Source organism: Cydia strobilella, chromosome 8 (assembly GCF_947568885.1).
Source record: "Cydia strobilella chromosome 8, ilCydStro3.1, whole genome shotgun sequence".
NCBI lineage: Eukaryota > Metazoa > Arthropoda > Insecta > Lepidoptera > Tortricidae > Cydia > Cydia strobilella.
In genome coordinates, this window is record NC_086048.1 from 15,161,259 (window position 1) to 15,180,304 (window position 19,046).

The 19,046-nt window shown below is 35.6% G+C and overlaps 2 protein-coding genes across 4 annotated transcripts in view; both read right to left on the reverse strand.

Moving 5' to 3' along the window:
* LOC134743793 (uncharacterized) overlaps positions 1-19,046 on the reverse strand; it is a 427,044-nt gene that overhangs the window by 259,799 nt on the left and 148,199 nt on the right. The gene's annotated exons all lie outside the window — the stretch shown is intronic.
* LOC134743784 (uncharacterized) overlaps positions 1-19,046 on the reverse strand; it is a 287,723-nt gene that overhangs the window by 184,256 nt on the left and 84,421 nt on the right. The window lies entirely within an intron of this gene.

Here is a 19,046-nt window from a genome sequence, read left to right on the forward strand (position 1 = left end):
TGGGCACCGCTGGATGATGTGCTCCATGGTCTGGTCCTCGATGCCGCAATCGCATAGCGCAGAGTCACTCCAGCCCCACTTATGCCGGAAGAAGTTGCATCGCCCGTGCCCGGTTCTTAGGCGGTTTAAGCGACACCATAGTTTCCTAGGAAGGTCGGTCCCTTTGCTCATGGTAGTCGGATCTATATTCGCGGCCGGGGTACCGTCAGCTTGCTTCATCCATTCTTGTTTCCAGTGCTGCTGTACGTCGAAGGAACTTTGTGTGAGTGTTGCAGCGGCTGTGTATGCCGGGCGACGGGACTTTAGTCTCGCCATAGGCGGGTTGGTAAACTCCTCATGCATTGGGAGAGAAGGACATGCTCTGATCTTGTTACTTTCTCTTAGCAGCGCCTGTTTCCTTCTCAGATGTGGAGGCGGGATTCGACTAAGTGCCGGAAGCCAGTGGAAAGGTGTAGATTTCACTGTCCCAGTAATGCATCTCATGGTGAAATTGAGCTTCGAGTCTACCAATTGCGTGTGTGCACTTTGTAGCCAAATTGGAGCACAGTACTCTGCAGTGGGATAGACGAGTCCCAGAGCCGTTGAACGGAGACATTCCGCAGATGCCCCCCATGAGGTGCCACACAACTTGTGCAGTATGTTGTTCCGGGTCGATACTTTGCGCGAGAGCTTGGTGAGGTGTTCTTTGTAGCTTAGGGTTCGGTCTAAAGTAATGCCCAGGTATGTTGGGAAAGGGTTGTAAGGTATCTTTTCGCCACCCATAGTGACAGTTGGCTCGTGATTAGCAAGGTGGTTGCTTAGGTGAAAGCAGGACACTTCTGTTTTCCTGGCGCTCGGTATGAGTCTCCACTCTCGAAAATACGCTTCCAAGGTCCCCAAATCCGCAGTAAGCTGGCTCTCGCTTTCCCCAAATGTACGGCTCTAGGCTACCAGGGCAATATCGTCCGCATAAATAAACTTTCTGGCTGTGGTTTGTGGCAGGTCGTGGATATAAAAGTTGAACAGCTGTGGTGCCAGGACAGATCCCTGAGGGAGCCCATTGTTCAATTTCCTCTTCCTACTCTTCTGGTCGCCGAGGAAGACCTCGAACTCCTTTTCACTGAGCATGTTGCACAGTAGGTCTGCGATTTCTCGGCTGGGGATCACTGACAGAACTTTGTATATCATGCCGTGTTTCCAGACAGTATCGTAGGCAGCTGTTAGGTCTATAAAGACGGCGGTGGACTTTAACTTATTCTGGAAACCAGCTTCAATATGGGTGGTGAGAGCAAGAACTTGGTCGGTACAGCTGCGCCCACATCTGAATCCAGCCTGTTCAGGCGGAGTAGCGGCTTCTATGTAGGGAGTAATCCTTGTGAGAATTAGACGCTCAAGCAACTTATAGACGCAGCTAAGGAGAGACACGGGCCTGAAATTTTCTGGAATATGTTCGGTCTTACCAGGTTTCAGTAGGGCTATGACATTGGACTCCAGTAGACAAAAATAGAGATAAAAGATTGAAGTACCGACAGCCGCTTGCCTTTTAATTATATCTGTACCTAGTACAAAAGTAGGAGATACGATTCAAAACTTGTCAAAAATTGATGTAAACCTCGGGTAGCCCCTTTAAGCGACAACATAAAATTATAACCTTATAACTAAATAGTCCCCCAGATCTGATACCTGCGGAAGGGTGCCCATAATGCTGGCTACATTCCTCCGCTGCTGTGAGTTTCAATTCAATTAATGTTATCTTTAAATGGTTGTCATTTGGCCAGGTCCTTTGATAGCAATATGGCTTTTAGACTCTACAAAAATAAGCCTATAAAAATCCATACGAATGGGTTTAAAGTTTAATTTATATAATCGTTACTCACAAAGTCACTCACAAATATAAAAAAAAGTTGTACCGTAAAAACATGTAGGTGATATATATTAAATCACATTTAGAAACGGGTCTATCGCAAATTTATTTTGTTACCGGCGGTTAGCCGCGACCACGACCAGTGAAACCTGTGTCGAAACGTCGGTAAATAAAGGTAACAAAATAAATTTGCGATAGACCCGTTTCTAAATGTGATTTAATATGTGTTTAAACCGCGAAAGTTTTAAATGTTATGTAGGTGATATATTATTGGCCGGTACTGTATGAATACCGTAGGTACGATGAATTAATGACAATGCGATTCTTTATTGATTCGTTTACACCTGGTAATATAACCGATTTTATGACTTACAGATGTAAGCTTGAGTTTAGATAAGTGAGAATATCTGTGTGCTACGTCAAAATCCATTTAGCCGTTTTCTTGCGACATTAAGGCCACCGTAATACCTAATGCACCTTATTTATCTTTAAACTTGTTAGTTTATAACATTTAAAACTTTCGCGTTTTGAACACATATAAAATCACATTTAAAATAAAAATAAAAACAAAAAAAAACAATACAGAATAAAGGTAACAAAATAAATTTGCGATGGACCCGATTTTAAATGTGATTTAAGTTAGGTTATTTTATACAATACAATACAAATAATATTGCTCACCAATAAATCTTTATTGCTCACCAATATGAAAAAGAACATGACATACAAATTAAGCACTTAAACTATGGTAGACAACAGGCGGTCTTATCGCTAAAGAGCGATCTCTTCCAGACAACCTTAGGGTAGTGGAGACAAGGCAAAAAAAAACAAGTAATGTGAGTAGGTGATGCAGTGAGTGATAGAAGTTGAGAAATAATAATACCTAATAATACACATATATAAATAGCAAATTGTATAAACTACATAGTACATACACTACCATACATAAATTAATATCATATATAACATGTTTACGAATATATATAAAACACCACAATAATATAATATAGATATAAAAATAAAATACAAAATCACGTACAAAAACAACACAAAATACTTATAAACATAAAAACCCGTACCATTACAATATAATAGAATAGAATAGAATATATTTTATTTGTAGTAATTGTACATCGTCATATTCAAAAATTATTTACAATTAGAAGAACAATACAATTATTAAATTACTAATACATTTAGGTATATGCAAGTCAATACGTTTCTATTAAGTTTGAATAACAAAACTTCCGTTATTAATATATTTAATATTTCTATTAAGTTGATTAGATTAAATATAATGAACTATGGTGAACATAATTTAAATATATTTTCATTGAATTGAATTATAAATATTAAAATTTAAATGTCATGAAATTATAAAAATATGTAGCTTAGCATATTCATTTTAAGGTTTCGACACTTTCGACATATGTAGTTATTACGCAAAAAACGGCAAAAAAATCACGTTTGTTGTATGGGAGTACTTAAATATTTATTTTATTCTGTTTTTAGTATTTGTTGATAACGCTATAAAGCGGGAACAGAAATATATACGAGTACATCATCTTTGAAGATTTCAACTGTCTAGCTATTACGGTTGGTGACAGACGGACAGACAGACGGACGGACAGCGGAGTCCGTCCAATAGACGGGAAAATATCTTGTATGGGATTTACCTCTGCCACATCACTCAGTTTCGAGAATGGCGCCGCTGTGTCCGTGAACGTGTTAATTAAAAAGAATACTAGGTACAACTTCACAAAAAAGGTACGTTCCTCATCACCTTCTAGCTAGAGTCTATAGTCAAATGTTATCTGTAATGGAGTAAATAAAATAGCAACTGTGGGCACTTTCGTGATGACACATAAAGTCGTGATGGCACAGGCAAAATTAGGTTTTCAGGGTTCCGTACGCAAAGGGTAAAAGCCGGACCCTATTCCTAAGACTCCTGTGTCCGTCTGTCTGTCACCAGGCTGTATCTCATGAACCGTGAAACAGATAGACAGTTGAAATTTTCACAGAGGATGTATTTCTGTTGCACTTGCCGCTATAACAACAAATACATACTAAAAACAGAATAAAAAAATATTTAAGTGGGGCTCCCATACAACAAACGTGATTTTGTTGCCGTTTTTTGCGTAATGGTACGGAACCCTTAGTGCGCGAGTCCGACTCGCACTTGGTCGGTTTTTCAGGGTTCTTATTTTTTAAGTGACTTAAAAACGCTTTCCATCTATCTAGATTTGTTGAATCTTCAACAAATCTCCTATATGCTAACTGTGAATCATTATTTTTATCTGGGTCAGATATAATTTGAAACGAATTAGATTTGTTATGCATTGAAGTAAGAAAACGTATGCAAAATAAACGTGCGGAAAATGAGCAGTTTTCTTTTTGATGATAGTCATGAGTTAGCTCGTAAAATTGAGGCCTAAAAATAAAAACTCTTTTATTGAACATACAAGATTGTAATTATTAAAATACAGGAACAACTGATATAAAAACCGAACAACATAAGTACGTCAGATTGCATGTTTTGCGGAAAAATCTTAAGGCGGTTCGCTGAGCCATAAGGCGAAAAATCTCCTTATATGATCATGTTTTTCTAAGAGGCGTTGATATTCTTAGACGTGAAAAAAAAATGTAGTTCTTGACTATATTATCTTTAATATCATAGCTTACGATACACGAATTATGACACTTCGCTCGATACAATTAATTCCCAAAGTAACCTCTAACTCTGACTTTTAATCCAACTTTACTCGGTTATTTATTATGTGATACTATAAACAAAAAAAGAAGAAAAAACTATCTTACCTTAAATAGTAATTTCATAGCTTTCGAATTTCGATATTGTAAGGTAACGTTTTTAAAATAAATAAAAATCGACAAAATTCGATCAAAATTGACACTTGGCGCGCATGATCTTTCCCGTTCTTTCTTACGAAATGTGACAGTGACAGCGGCAAACCGATGGAACGGCCTTAACAGCGCGAAGTAGGATTTTTCAAGCACGGTACAGCGACGTCTAGCGGGTAATTGGACAACTAAAATTAACTCCTTAATTGCAAATAAAACTACAGAAATACATACAACGGATCGAGAGAGTCAAATGGTACTGGTTTTATGTCAACGGAATGTTATTGATGGCCCCTAAACATTAGTGAAGTGAACTTTGACCCAAATTAAATAAATAAGTGCAAGTGTATTTTGTAGGTTGTAGGTTTGTAAACAACAAAAAATTGCAAGCATAATAAGGTGAATCAATTCCCTTGGAGCGTTGCCTTCATGCACGACCGACCATACTGGTTATGACGTAAAAAATAACTCTATCTTTGATTGGAAGAGCAGTTACCATTATCTTTGAGATATTATAGTAAATATTCAAGATCTAACTGGAATACAAATCGAATTTTTTGCAAAAACGAACCTACATAAATTTGGGATAGAAAAAAACTGCAGTTTTTTTAAATATTAAATACAAGAAACATAATATTATTAGATAGGTATGTACCTTATGCAGGATTCATTGAATACAATGATTCATAGGAACCGTGCGTCAATCTTTTTCTTGTCTTATGAACCTAAGTAAGTAATAGGTATGAGAATAGTTAAGCACATACCAGGTGAATTTTTTTCACTCTTTCAGCCCAGGCCGGAAGCTAAAAAACAACAATTTTCCACACAAAACCATATTTTATATATTAATTACTATTTATATTATTTGCTGCTCAAATGTCTCAGTATACCTATATATTTATTTACAGTACATCTGGTCCTCAATTACGACTCCCTGTGCTATAACAAGCACATTACGTAACTACGTCGAAAATTTAAAGGGCCGTAATGTACTGTAAAACGTTGTACGATACTTGTTACGAATTTCCTAATTTTCGCACTTGTATCTTAAATAACTATTTTATTTTTTCCAATTTTTTTCTCATTTCTGTTACTCGTACATGCAAAATAATCTTATTCAAATAAAGGATCGACTGTTGACACATTGTTGACGCAGGAAAATATTTACGCATAATACACGTCATTGCGTATAGGTAATACTATACTGTCAAGATCTGATGTGGCCTGTCCTTTACAATCTTTTTACACAAAAACACGTAATAATCACCATCGCGAAAATTTTCCCTTGAGCTTGACAATCATGTTGACAGCGCAAACACCATGCATCACGCAAACGGTGTAAAACAATCCGTCACGGCCTGTGCAAATTCAAACAGATTATATCATAATATCACGCACTATGTAATTTGCTCCTATGCGATCAAATCTTACTCTATTATTGAATAACAACAACATAGCTAGAACTGGAGCGTTTAACAGAAAACGCTTTTTTACATAAGTCTATAAAGTGTCTCATTCTTCCAATACATCCGATTAAGTGCAATTCCTGGTCCAAAGGTTTTACCTGTCAATCCCTAGAATTCTGACAACTTTTTGTTTTTAATTTTTAATTTTCTGGCCCTTCCTTTTAAGCCAAAAATCTCATAGAACAAAACTTGAGCCCAGTAAAACCTATGCTGGCGCCATCCACGCAAACCTTTCGAATTGCCATTCCCATTGTTGAGAAATGCGTCATAGTCGTCCTGCCATCTCCTTTTAGATCAACCACTCTGGCGATGGCGTTTCCCAAATTGCCAATTACATAGATAGCACCCACTCCGTGGCTAGTTTAGCCCGCCTCTGCGGGTTTTTTTAAATCCCAGGGGAATGCTGGATACACTGTGATTTGATCAGGTTATGCCAATGATTACTCCTTACGTCTAGTTAACGTAGTCACTCCATGGCAGAAAAATGTTTGTACGGCTCTTGTACCGCAATTGTTTCGCTCTTTTTGATTTATTCCGGTTCGTAGGGTAACCGTGTTGTTTCATGGCTCAAGGTCGCTGCTCGCTGCCCGATTAACCTTGAACAATGGCCTACGGCCATAGGATGGATGGACTAAAACTATTTAGGAAACTTATTAGTTATTAGTACTTACGCACGCAACCGTTGACTTTAACGTAAAGCTAAAATGTTTAGTAAAACTGGTAATCAAGTAAGATTTGATTAATTGTGCTAAGCTACTAAAAAAATAATACTTAGATTTACCATGACCATATTATATAACAGGTCTTTAATGAACACATTAGGTAAACATTGGACTTGAAATTAAATTTCCCCATTATTGAATGGTTTTATTTTAAGTAGGAATTAGTTATACTAAGTACCTACTATATTTCAAAAGCCAATTAATCGAATTCTTGCATCAGTTTTTTTATAGATTTGTGTTTTCCTCGTGTCAAAAACGGTCCCGTCCGAATAAAGATCTATAAGTAATACTTGTTAGCACAGACGACATTCTTGTCGTGAATTTAACACAATTTCGTTATCAGCTTCTCTATCGCTCGAATATGAAATTTCGATTTTCGCGTTAGGTCCTTGGTAATACATAGTAGTAGTAAAACACTTTATTGTACAAAAAAATAGTTTACATGAAATTCACGTTTTAGCAAAGGCAAACTTATCCGTATAAGGGATCTCTTCCAGCTCGCCTTAGAGTTAATGAGCGGAAAATTCGAATTAGATAGACAAACTTAGAGAACGTACGATACGTACGTACGATATTTTAAAAGGAAAACTACAATATTATCGTCTACGAATAAATAAAATACATCAATAACATTATACAATAAAATAAATACTAACATACATATTAAACATAATAGTGAATAAATATAAAATATATATATCGTGTAAAAAAAAATTAAAGATAAGTACTTAACTAAATCACACTTCATTGGTAAGCCAAAGCTTTTTCAGATTAACTTTGATTGATGCTACAGACTTGGTCTTTCTGTCAAGCTATTCCTATTTGCGCAAACCCTCAGTGCACAGGTAAATGAAATTGATAGGTACCTGTTAAGTTCGCATGCAATTGCATGTAAGAAAACGATAACTCTTGGCTGACATAACGGCACGCAGGACACAGTCAATGAAAGCTAGTTTAATGCCGGTGTATTCAACGATAAATATTAATTCAAACAGACTGGCTGAGCGTCTTGCTCTTACATTTTTAGTTGTACAGTCAGCATTCAGCATCAAAAGTAGCGGATCAGACTACGCGTCAAAAGTAACTCTCTCTAATAACTTAACAAAAAGTGATAATATCTCTTAGACATATTGTCTCTAGGTATGTATATGTAGAACAATTAGACTATGACAGATACTGTTGAACGCGTATTGTAGAGATATTATATCCCTATTTGGAAAAGTGTGACGTATTCTGCTCTTCTATTGTAAATAGGTTTATATACAGTTTATATTCTTATTTTATTTATATTTTGTTTAGAACCTTGTCACCTTAAAAAGTTGAATACGTTGCCATAGCAGTCTGAAAAACATTCTTATCATACCAAGACCTATTAATGTTAATTTACCCTGTAAATATATTTGTGCTGCTCCGTTTTAACAAGTGTTTCTGTGAATAGCGTGACCATTACATCTGGCGACCGTGACAGGACACTAACCTGCAGTCTTATTCCATTTGGCAGATACTTTTAGCACGTTGTTTCATCCGCTATTGATGCTGATATTGCTGATTGTGCATTACTGCGAGATTAATTCTTGCCCTGTTTTTCAAAGACAAGTCAATTCAATTGATTGTATTATGTAGTCGTGTAAATTGGGTCGCTTTTACCTCTCAGCTAAGTGAGTAATCAGTTAACATATCGATCGAATTTTAATTTGTCATTTGATCATTCCGGAATAGGTCCACGGAACAGTAAGCATAATTATTAGCGAGTATTAGATCACCGCGATCGAGATGTTAAGTTGCCGACATTCTTGTTAAATGAGTTTAATGCTTAGGGAAAATAAGTAAGCACAATTTTATTATGATTGCTACTAATGGTGCAATGCAATGAGGTTGGTAATTTACGACTTTTACATTTTAAATAACATATTTTACAATATAATAGTAGATTTATTATAATTCAATTAATACAATGACCAAATAAAATCCGCAGTGGGAAATCGCGTATCTGAGTGTGCCAGACAGTCTGCCAACAGAGAGAGATGGCGGGAGAGAGACCACAACCGTTGTGTCAAGAGCGATACGACAGAGAAGAAGAAGAAGATATAAATCTCACCATAAATTAAACAAAACTCAAATGGACTAAACCATTTGTCATAATCATAAATTATTTAACTACCTATAGAACCTACCTATTGCTAGTAAATGATCGATCAGTGTCTATAACACATACTCGTAGCTTTATGGATGGGTTACGAGTAACAAGATACATAATAACAATAATATGATGTGGTAATATTGTATAGCCCCCGCAGGGATATGGATAGCAATCACCATTATAGTAAATAGGTTTATATTGTTCAATATACGTCACACAGGCCACAATATTGTACCGATCCCTCTAAAGTAGGTACGTCTATCACCCTCAATAATATGACAAGTTGACAACAAGGCTTGTTCGTTTTTGCATATCTACTACGATCGACGACGAAGAAGGCGCTGGTGGTCCAGCGGTAAGAGCGTGCGACTTTCAATCCAGAGGTCGCGGGTTCAAACCACCGCTGGTACCAATGAGTTTTTCGAAACTTATGTACGAAATATCATATGATATTTACCTGTCGCTTTTCGGTGGAGGACATCATCGTGAGGAAACCGGACTAATTTCAATAGGGCCTGTAGTTTCCTCTCTGGGTTAGAAGGTCAGATGGCAGTCGCTTTCGTAAAAACTAGTGCCTACACTACGATGCGACGAGAGCAATTTAGTGGTAATAAATATTTGTTGTGAGCCGTGGCAATAATGCGGCCAACGCTATCAAACAATTTTTTTTTGAACTTTGGTAGTATGTATTTAATTTTATGGTGCAATGAGGAATTTTCCTTTGTGGAATAAACATCTGACAGTTTAAATTTAAACGCAATGTGGCAGGAGCGCGACTGAGCGGTATTCGTTCAACCGCAAAGTACTAACAAGTATTTGCTGCATCTAGTTACTATTATGGTCTGTGGTACGTAATTTATTGTAGTATTGTTCGTACTGTAAGAGGAAAAGTTCTGATATTTGCCAAAGAAATCTGTCTCTTAAATGTTTTCTATTACTACTTTTTAACAGCCTATAAAGTTACGAAACCTGTATTTAAACATATTCCGGTGTATTAATGAGACACTTACGTCCACTGGTCAGTTATTGTCGCTCCATCAAGAAAGTATTATACATAAATTTGTTTTTGCGTTTACATTTTATTTTTATTGCCATCATTTAAAATAGTAAGAATACCAGATCGTTATTTTATTTCTCTTTTTAATACTTATAGATAACACAATTATTCTTAAAACAACTGCTTAATTGACAAATATTAGTTTCGCAGCAAAGTCGATTAGAACTCACCCATCTTTTACTACGAGGAGCACAACCATTAGCTGAATAGGTCAGGTGAAATGGCCTAAGGGAGAGGCTCTGACGCAAAAGTCAAGGCTGCTATTCCATTATACCGCGCCCAAGAAGATCTGAACCGAGGAGGGGTCCTATTCAAATCGTTCACCGAGTTTAGGCGAGTCTAATGCAAACCAGTTTCGTAATGCTCACCGATGATCATTTTTCAAAACAACGAGCTCAAGCTACACTGGTTTTGCCAAAGAATTAGACCTGTCAGCACTCGCGCCACTAATTGATATAACTTGGAATGGAGTATATATACGCTCTTTTATTTTCGTATTGTGCCCAAGGGCGGGTATCATAGCAATTTGCTTAATATCCCGTTGATTGCTGTGTCATTTGATTTGAAATTTAGGTGCGACTTCTAACAATATAGATAGTGTAGACACATTAGTTTGATACGCAATGACTTCAAAGATAAGACTTAACATTTCACGTTGCTTGAAACTTGAAATGGTTAGTGAATAATTGGGTTGGTCTTGGTTTTTATTGTGGAGTCTTCGAAATCTTTTTTTCTGGTGTACTTATAGGGAATTGCTCTCACAGATAAATCCTGAACAGTGCCTAGTAACTCTGCGTCATGATAAAAAAAAAGCAAGAAATTTCCGGAAACAACAATACATTTAGGAAGTACAGACAGACAAGGAGATTTGTACACAATAAATGGAATAGGAGAAAATAATAAAATTTACAACATACATAGGTAGTTATAAAACAATTATGCCAAAGGTAAAAGTCCCCTTAAAGAACACGTTTAAATCATCATAACCAGTCATGTATTATTTAAGTAGGTACTCGCAATATATTTACGACCATCGCTATTGAATTGTCAAAGAGACTTACCCAGCACGTAATTACTATACGAGAGTTCTAAAAACATTCATTATTCATTAATTCATATTGACGAATTAAATATTTACATGACAAATTTACATTTTGTTTACTTCCTTGATATTTGCAGCCGAGAATACGCACTATTGCGGTAAGTAACGTGTGGGAATAATTTGTATAATGACAAAAGAGCGTATTTTTAGGAAGATTAATTTGGCAAATGGTGGGAGTGTAATGCTAGTGGAAGCAAATGATCCTATTACCGCTGAAGGCGCTGACCTTAAGATATGTCAAAATAAAATGTGTCTGGTGCAAAATTGGGCGTTTCAGCATTTTGTCACTTTTATTATATAATTCTTCAACTTTTATTATTTTCAACGTTATTATTATACATACAACTTTTGAGATTAAAAGTAAGATTTTGTTGATTTTTAGGGCTCCGTAGTCAAATGGGAACCTTTATAGTTTCATGTTTGCAACTGGCAACACCCTTATGTGTATAAGGAGGTAGATACACAACAATAATTGTGCTACAACTGGGTATATTCCTCGCCAACAAACTGCGATTGCAGTTTGTTGGCGAGATAGCGCTCATTTTTACATTTTAAATATCTATGCTATGCACTTAATGCTAAGCTTAGGCACTATCTGTAAAGCGAACATGCATGGCGATAGTTTATGGATATATGTAACTATAACGAAAAGTTAAACCAAACATATTAGGTACTAATTGCTGTTTCAATGAATTTTGTCAGAAAAAAACTAAATGCACCCGGAAATCTCCATTTCACCTTCACAAATCACCGAAAAAGGAAAACCAATTGATAACGAGCAGCTCTCATTGTTTCTCTTTTATCAATCACTCGTGAGTTGACAAGGACGCGACGCGCAATCTGTTATTTTAAACATTTGAAGGTTAGTTCAAGAGAAAAGCTTGCTATTATCGACTGCAATGTCTTTACTACTACAAGGAATCATAAATAATAATCGCACTCTCGTGACGATAGCGACTCTTTCGTAGAAGACAGTATCAAGATGGTTTTATTTGTGCCAATAGGATTATAAGTATTTTTGAAACTTACTGTATCTACTGGCCTACTTTTCCTGTAGTTACACCCTACCATACATAATAGTTATTTACGATACAAGTGCGGAAAAGAGGAAATTCGAAACGAGTGGCGATAAATTAAAACACGACCGCAGGGAGTGTTTTAAATCGACACGAGATGCGAATTACCTCTTCGCACGTGTATCGTACAACGTTTTACAGTACATATGGCCCTTTAAACTTTCGACATGCACCAAAAGTGCTCTTTTACGCACTAGTGCGAGATAGTAGCACCATATGTACTGTAAATAATAATTACTTATTTCTCTATGACCCTACTAGTTGTGGTAAACACAATAAAACATATTTAAACACTGACTTCATACTTACTGAAATAGATTACTTACTTACCAAGATTTTATATAACAATTATTCTCACGTGTCTGCTCTTAGTTGCAAGTCATGATTAATATCAATGTGTTTACTATAATCCTCAACATAGAAACAACGGCAGATTCTCAAGTGCCCATACCTGTAAACAATGGTACGATATCATCAGCTCGAGAGGCCCTTTGGCCACTTAGTAAGTTTTTGACAGACCTTGGCCCTTTTTGCCAATCTTTTTCCTTAATAAGTACCCAGTTGTAATGTTTTTTTTTTGGTACCCGACCGTGGAAATTTCTGCACATTTATAATGAATATTTAACTATCTTGAGTTTTATCATGATTTTATTTATTATAATGCTAGAAGTAGCTTAATGCGTAGATTTATATAGGATTCGAATTTTAATAAATTTCCGAGTCATATTGACAGATGTTTCATGCAAATAATCTGTAGGAAAAAAACCTGTTGAAATCGCTCATGCTACAAACTACAAAGAATTTAAAATAAGTAGGTACCTCACTTTATATTTTTTAACCAGTTTTTCGATAGCATTATGTACTTACCATGTAGAAAATGTTGTTTGTTGATTGTTTATCACGTGGCGAGCGTATCTAAGGAACGTTATAAAAAAAGTAACATACTTAATAAGTACTCATAATAATATACGTTACTAATTCAAAATGTCTTGCTGCGTACTTTACATTATATTTTGCTGCGTATAACTATGTCAGCAATCAGCGTGTAGAGATTTAAATTCTTCGTGTCAGAGCTGGGTCATTCCAGTTAATCCAGTTCTACGGTGAAATAAAATGTCAGTAAACCTTTGACAACGAATTGTTTAGGCATTAATTTAAGAGTTTATGAAACCTACAATTTAAACCCATTCCACGCCAAACTTTTTTTACATTTTTTTCCTTTTCAGTATAACGGTCGCAAACGTTTCTCTTAACACAAAATTAGCTATTTACGAAACTTTTTTCAATCTACACAAAAACTATTTTTTTCAATTTAATAATGACATAACAGTTTTTTAGAATGGTTACATCCAGCTTCATGCTTACAATTTGATGGAGACATCTAAACCAAGAAAAACTAATTATTACAGCATTTTAACTAAGATAGGTTTGTTGGCCGTTTATGAATAAAGGCATAAGTGTTTACACATTGTTTACACGAGTAGCTACTGAATCAAAGTGTCGCGCTATTTGAGTGCCTTTCATTTAAAAGATAAGACTTTGTTGCACCTGCAATCAACATACTAATATACACGAAGCAAACTAATGAATTACAATTTAATAAAACACTATATACATATCAGATAATAGTGTTATAAAATTAATATAAAACTAAAACTAACTACAATATTGGTTTAATATCCATTATCCAAACTAATATTATAAATGCGAAAGTCTGTCTGTCTGTCTGTCTGTCTGTCTGTATGTGTGTTACCTCTTCACGCTTCAACCGCTGAACCGATTTAGTTGAAATTTGGTATACAGATAGTTTTGAGTCCCGGGGAAGGACATAGGATACTTTTTATCCCAGAACTTACCCCTCAAGGGGGTGAAAAGGGGGGTGGAAATTTGTATGGGGAATCAATAACCGCTGAACTGATTTAGATGAAACTTGGTATGGGGATAGTTTGAGCTGTGGGAAAGGATATAGAATAATTTTTTCCCCGAAATCATCCCTTAAGGGTGTAAAAAATGGGGTGGAAATGTATAGTGTGGACCAATTTGGGGGTGAAAAAAGGATGTATTAAAAAGCAGATTTGTTTAAGAATTAAGGTACCCAATTTTCTAATTCCACGCAGACGAAGTCGCGGGCAAAAGCTAGTATAGAATAATTTAAAAGCACATGCAGTTAAGGTATTAACGACGTGATTATAAATAATATAAAGCATTTGACTACACCTTATTAAATTTACAGCTGTGTACCTGATATTGTGTTTAAGTGATAGATTGTGTTTTAGATATAAATGTAAAGTAATGATTATAATTGTATTTAACGAATGTAATTCCTTTTGTGCACACGTTCGAACACAACCCTTTGAATCTGTAATCATACTCTTAGATACAAACTGTCAGAAATAGTTACTTTACTCATCACTATCTGCCTATTCACAATATATTTTTAATCACATTCTTTAATAAATTAAATTAAATACATTATATTGAATAATTTAAAAGCACATGCAATAACGGTATTAACGATGTGATTATAAATAATATGATTATGATCATATAATGAATAGTTACGTTCGTATTTATGCGCGTTTGCTATGTTACTTCACAATTATAAAAGTGAAAAAAAGGTACAAATAGTGTGTAAAAAAGTTTTTCATGAGTTTCTTGCATTATAAAGAAAGTTATAGTCACGTTAGCAATTTAAGAAATCGCCACGTTTACTACTTAAAGATACATCAAAATAATACCCTATTGTGAACCCAACTAATGGCGGCGTAGTGTCGTAAAATTTACCGGCTATAAACATCAAAGAGCCTGGAGCGAAAACGCACACGTAGAAATCTAGGTGTGCTGCGAAATGGCCCGTACAAAATCAAACAGCAAATATGTAGGGAAAGTCGCACTTTGTGTTAAGTACGACATTTTGTGGAATTAAGCACTCATTTTTATTTAGTTATTTGGTGAGAAAGCGTCAAATTATCTTCAAATAACAATATTAAGGTAGTCTATTTAAGATTATTTATATGTGTATTCTGTGTACAGTATGTACCTATGCCACTTATTAATTATCTTGACTAAAGTTAAGTACAGTTAAGATGACTCATAAATATAATTATTATTAGTGCATGTATGATATGATTGATATGAACAACATTAACCAACATAGGAATAAAAGTCGACGATAAAATATGTTTATATTTTTGGCCTTATTACAAAGGAGTAGGGCGCAAAAGTGTAAACATTCCTTTGTCGTCGACTATACAAATAAAAATGTAAATAATTATGTATAAACAAGTTTGGGAACAAATCAAATTATTTTATTAAATATTTTGATTTGTGTTTTTAAGTAGTCACACTACTATATATATAAATTAAAAACTGTAATAGATGTCATATATTACAGTTTTTTAATTATGTATACCTTACGATTCTAATTTCGGCTTTTTCAGAGCTCTGAAGCTAAAGGAAACGTTGTGGGATGTAACAGTCTTGAATCTTTTTGACGGTCCCAGACAAAAATGTTTTTTTTTAAATTCACGACACGATCTGTTAATATGTAGTTGTGTTCAGAATTGTAATTTTAATTGATAAAACTAATGTAAAACTTTATAATCCGATTTTATGCAGAAAATAGAAGTAGAGCAAAATTTAAGAGCTTTTAGAAGGGAGTGGACTTTGTAAAAAAATTAGTAAGTTTTACTAGTGTACGAGCTGTTCCAATAATACTGTTTTAAATCGGCCTTCAAGCCGCTAAAGAGAGGTACCGGGTTGCCCTACACTAATTTCTATTAATAAATGAAGAAATGTAAATACAGTTAGTTCAAGAACCAGCAACATATTATAAGCTTAAGTATATTAATTTGTAGGTAAGTATAAGTTCAAGGTAAACCTTGATTCTTTAGGACAAATAATAATTTGTTATCGAGAGTAACATATTTTAATTTTGATGTAAAATCAGTCAGAACACACTAAAAACCTTGCACGACTCAAACCATATGCCGTTATTGATTAGGAATTTTGAAATAAAGCAGTTGATGGTTGTCAGGTTAGGGGAAAGTACAACGTATGTATGCAAACTAAGGAAAGATGTATTTACACACGTAAATACTATACTTTGGAAAACCCCACCTTGTCAGTAAAAAAAGCGCGAAATTAAAATTTTCTATGGGAGGATAACCCTTCGCGGCTACATTTTATAAATTGGCCGCCATTTTCTCGTCAGTAGAAAATGGCTTACCGAACTTTTTTGTAATTATAAGGTTTGATGGCAGCTAAATATGTTATGTGTCTGGAATTCTGGATATATCCGGCTATGGAAACCCAGGCCGCAAAGTTAACGAGTTCAACGAGGGAGTTGCGAGGGGGACATAATGCCTTCCTCTGACATTGATCATGAACTAAACTGATTGAAGGATGTGTGGTGCATATCAATTTCATTTTAACCGTAGACTAAATTTGAAGAGCGAACAATTAGATATTTTTTATTGATTATAGATGATGATGACGATTGATGCGCATGTCAATATTATTCTAAATAAAGAATACTAATTGACCTGAAAGGAACCTGAGCCAACTTTTATCAATTATTAACAGTTTGTTTCGTTAATTCAAATATTGCGTATTTTACTGCAACTTCAACTAGGCACTGATGAAAAACGGACGTACCTAATTCAAAATGTGTGATTTAAATCACAAAGCGGATTAAAAAAATAGGGACACTATTTTTAACGAATACAAACTTATTTAATTCTGAATAAGTAAAGCCAAAATTTTCTAAATTGTAAAAATAGTAGTAACATCTACTCATATTTCGTATTGGTATAATTCTTGACTGATTAAAAAAAGTAACACAATATAAATGTTGTGATTTACACTCATAAAAGACAACGATGACACTGTGAGCGTGTCACATGTAACGTCCGATACCATTTCAAATTGGACCTTCCCAAGGCCGCCGCGAGCGTGACGAGGTGATGCATGAGTGATGCATGACACTTGCGCGAGCGCACGCTACCCGGAGTCCGATTCAGATATAACAACTTGTTACGGTTTTGGTCTTATTTTAATACGATAAGATAAGTTTTGAATGATTCACGGTTAGCTTCACTAGACTTATATTGACCGGGATATGGACCGTGATTACCTTTTGTATTATTGGTTGGTTTTGGTTGGTAACGTTGAAAGCGAACGCAGCCGACGCGCACGAATGAGGGTAGACCGAGCGCGGTCTACACAACTTTGACACCCACCCGCTATCTTTAATTACCCGTGAACAAGATGCATGTAACTGCGTCGAAATATCCGGAGCTCAAAAACAATACAAAAGGTAATCACGGTCCATATCCCGGTCAATATAAGTCTAGTGACTTACAACACAATGATTGGCGCATGCGAAATGAAGTGGTCACGGTCGGACGGTCGCATCAAAACCACTTCGAAACAATAACACATTGTTAAAGTAGAATCGGTATCCAGGTGGTGTTATATTCGCCTATACCGAGTTCCTTAGAAAAATCAGAAGCCGTGTTCGAACTTAACTGGATCTGTATTTTATCTCATATTGATTTGAAAACACTAAGTTACCTTTATATTGACATGGAATGGGCATTGGTAGATGGTAAGTTAACTAGCCTCGTCCTGTCCTTAGTAATTCCTAAAATACATATTTCATTTTTAGCAAGTTATGAATGTTGAAAAACTTATGGTCACAGGGAAGATCGAGGGAAAAAGACCTCGAGGCCGCAGTCCCATTCGATGGTCAGACCAGATACCCCAACAGCTGAAAATGACTGTCAGCACTGCACTACACCAGGCGATGAACTGAACTTAACCGATGGCGACCACTGGTCAACACGATCATAAAGGAGTCACAATCCTCAGCGGTAAGGCAAAGATCAAGAAGAAGAATGAATCTAAAGCCTGGATAGATTGAGGTTACACTGAAACTTTTGTTTTACTTAAAACGTGAAACAAAGGAAGATCAACTCTATTTTCCAAAAAAAATGGTTTAAAATTTAATGGTGGGCAGGACGAAACTATAGCTCAAGTTTATGTTGGTTCAGTTGAGCGGATAAGTGGTAAGTGTTCTGAATAATGTTACTATACCTACTACTCAATCAAATCAATTCAAATCTCTTTACAAAAACGCATTATTTCTATGAACTTGCTGCGTTTAGTCATAGGTCATAGGTAATGTATGTTCCACAGTCTCTAAGCCGTATGTCAATAACATTTCACGGATGAGTTTTTTGTGCACGCGATGATTTGACACATTACGGCCGCCGTGCAAATATGATAGGATATAGATGACTAGCGACCCGCCCCGGCTTCGCCCGGGTGCAATGCTGATGTATTTATACATAATTATAAACCTTCCTCTTGTATCACTATCTATATAAAAAAACCGCATGAAAATTCGTTGCGTAGTTTTAAAGATCTAAGCATACATAGGGACAGACATCCATCCAGAATCCAGACAGCAGGAAGCGACTTTGTTTTATATCTTTTGTATGCCAATATTTTTATACCAAAACAGTCATTATTAACTAAAAACTAAGCTGTCCGAGAAATGGCAAAGTAGGTAGCGTAAGATAATATAATTATTATGTTATGCTCAATAAGTTCGTGTGCAAAGTGTCCGATTTATTTTTTGCTAATCGAGAGGCTCTGCCAAGAGTGTCAATAACTTACTACTGCAAATAAAACACTTGCGTCATAATTTTATGATGGTTTTTCTGACTAACCAGTGACTTTATATTTAAAACTGTTTTAGCTTCATTTCTAAATATTG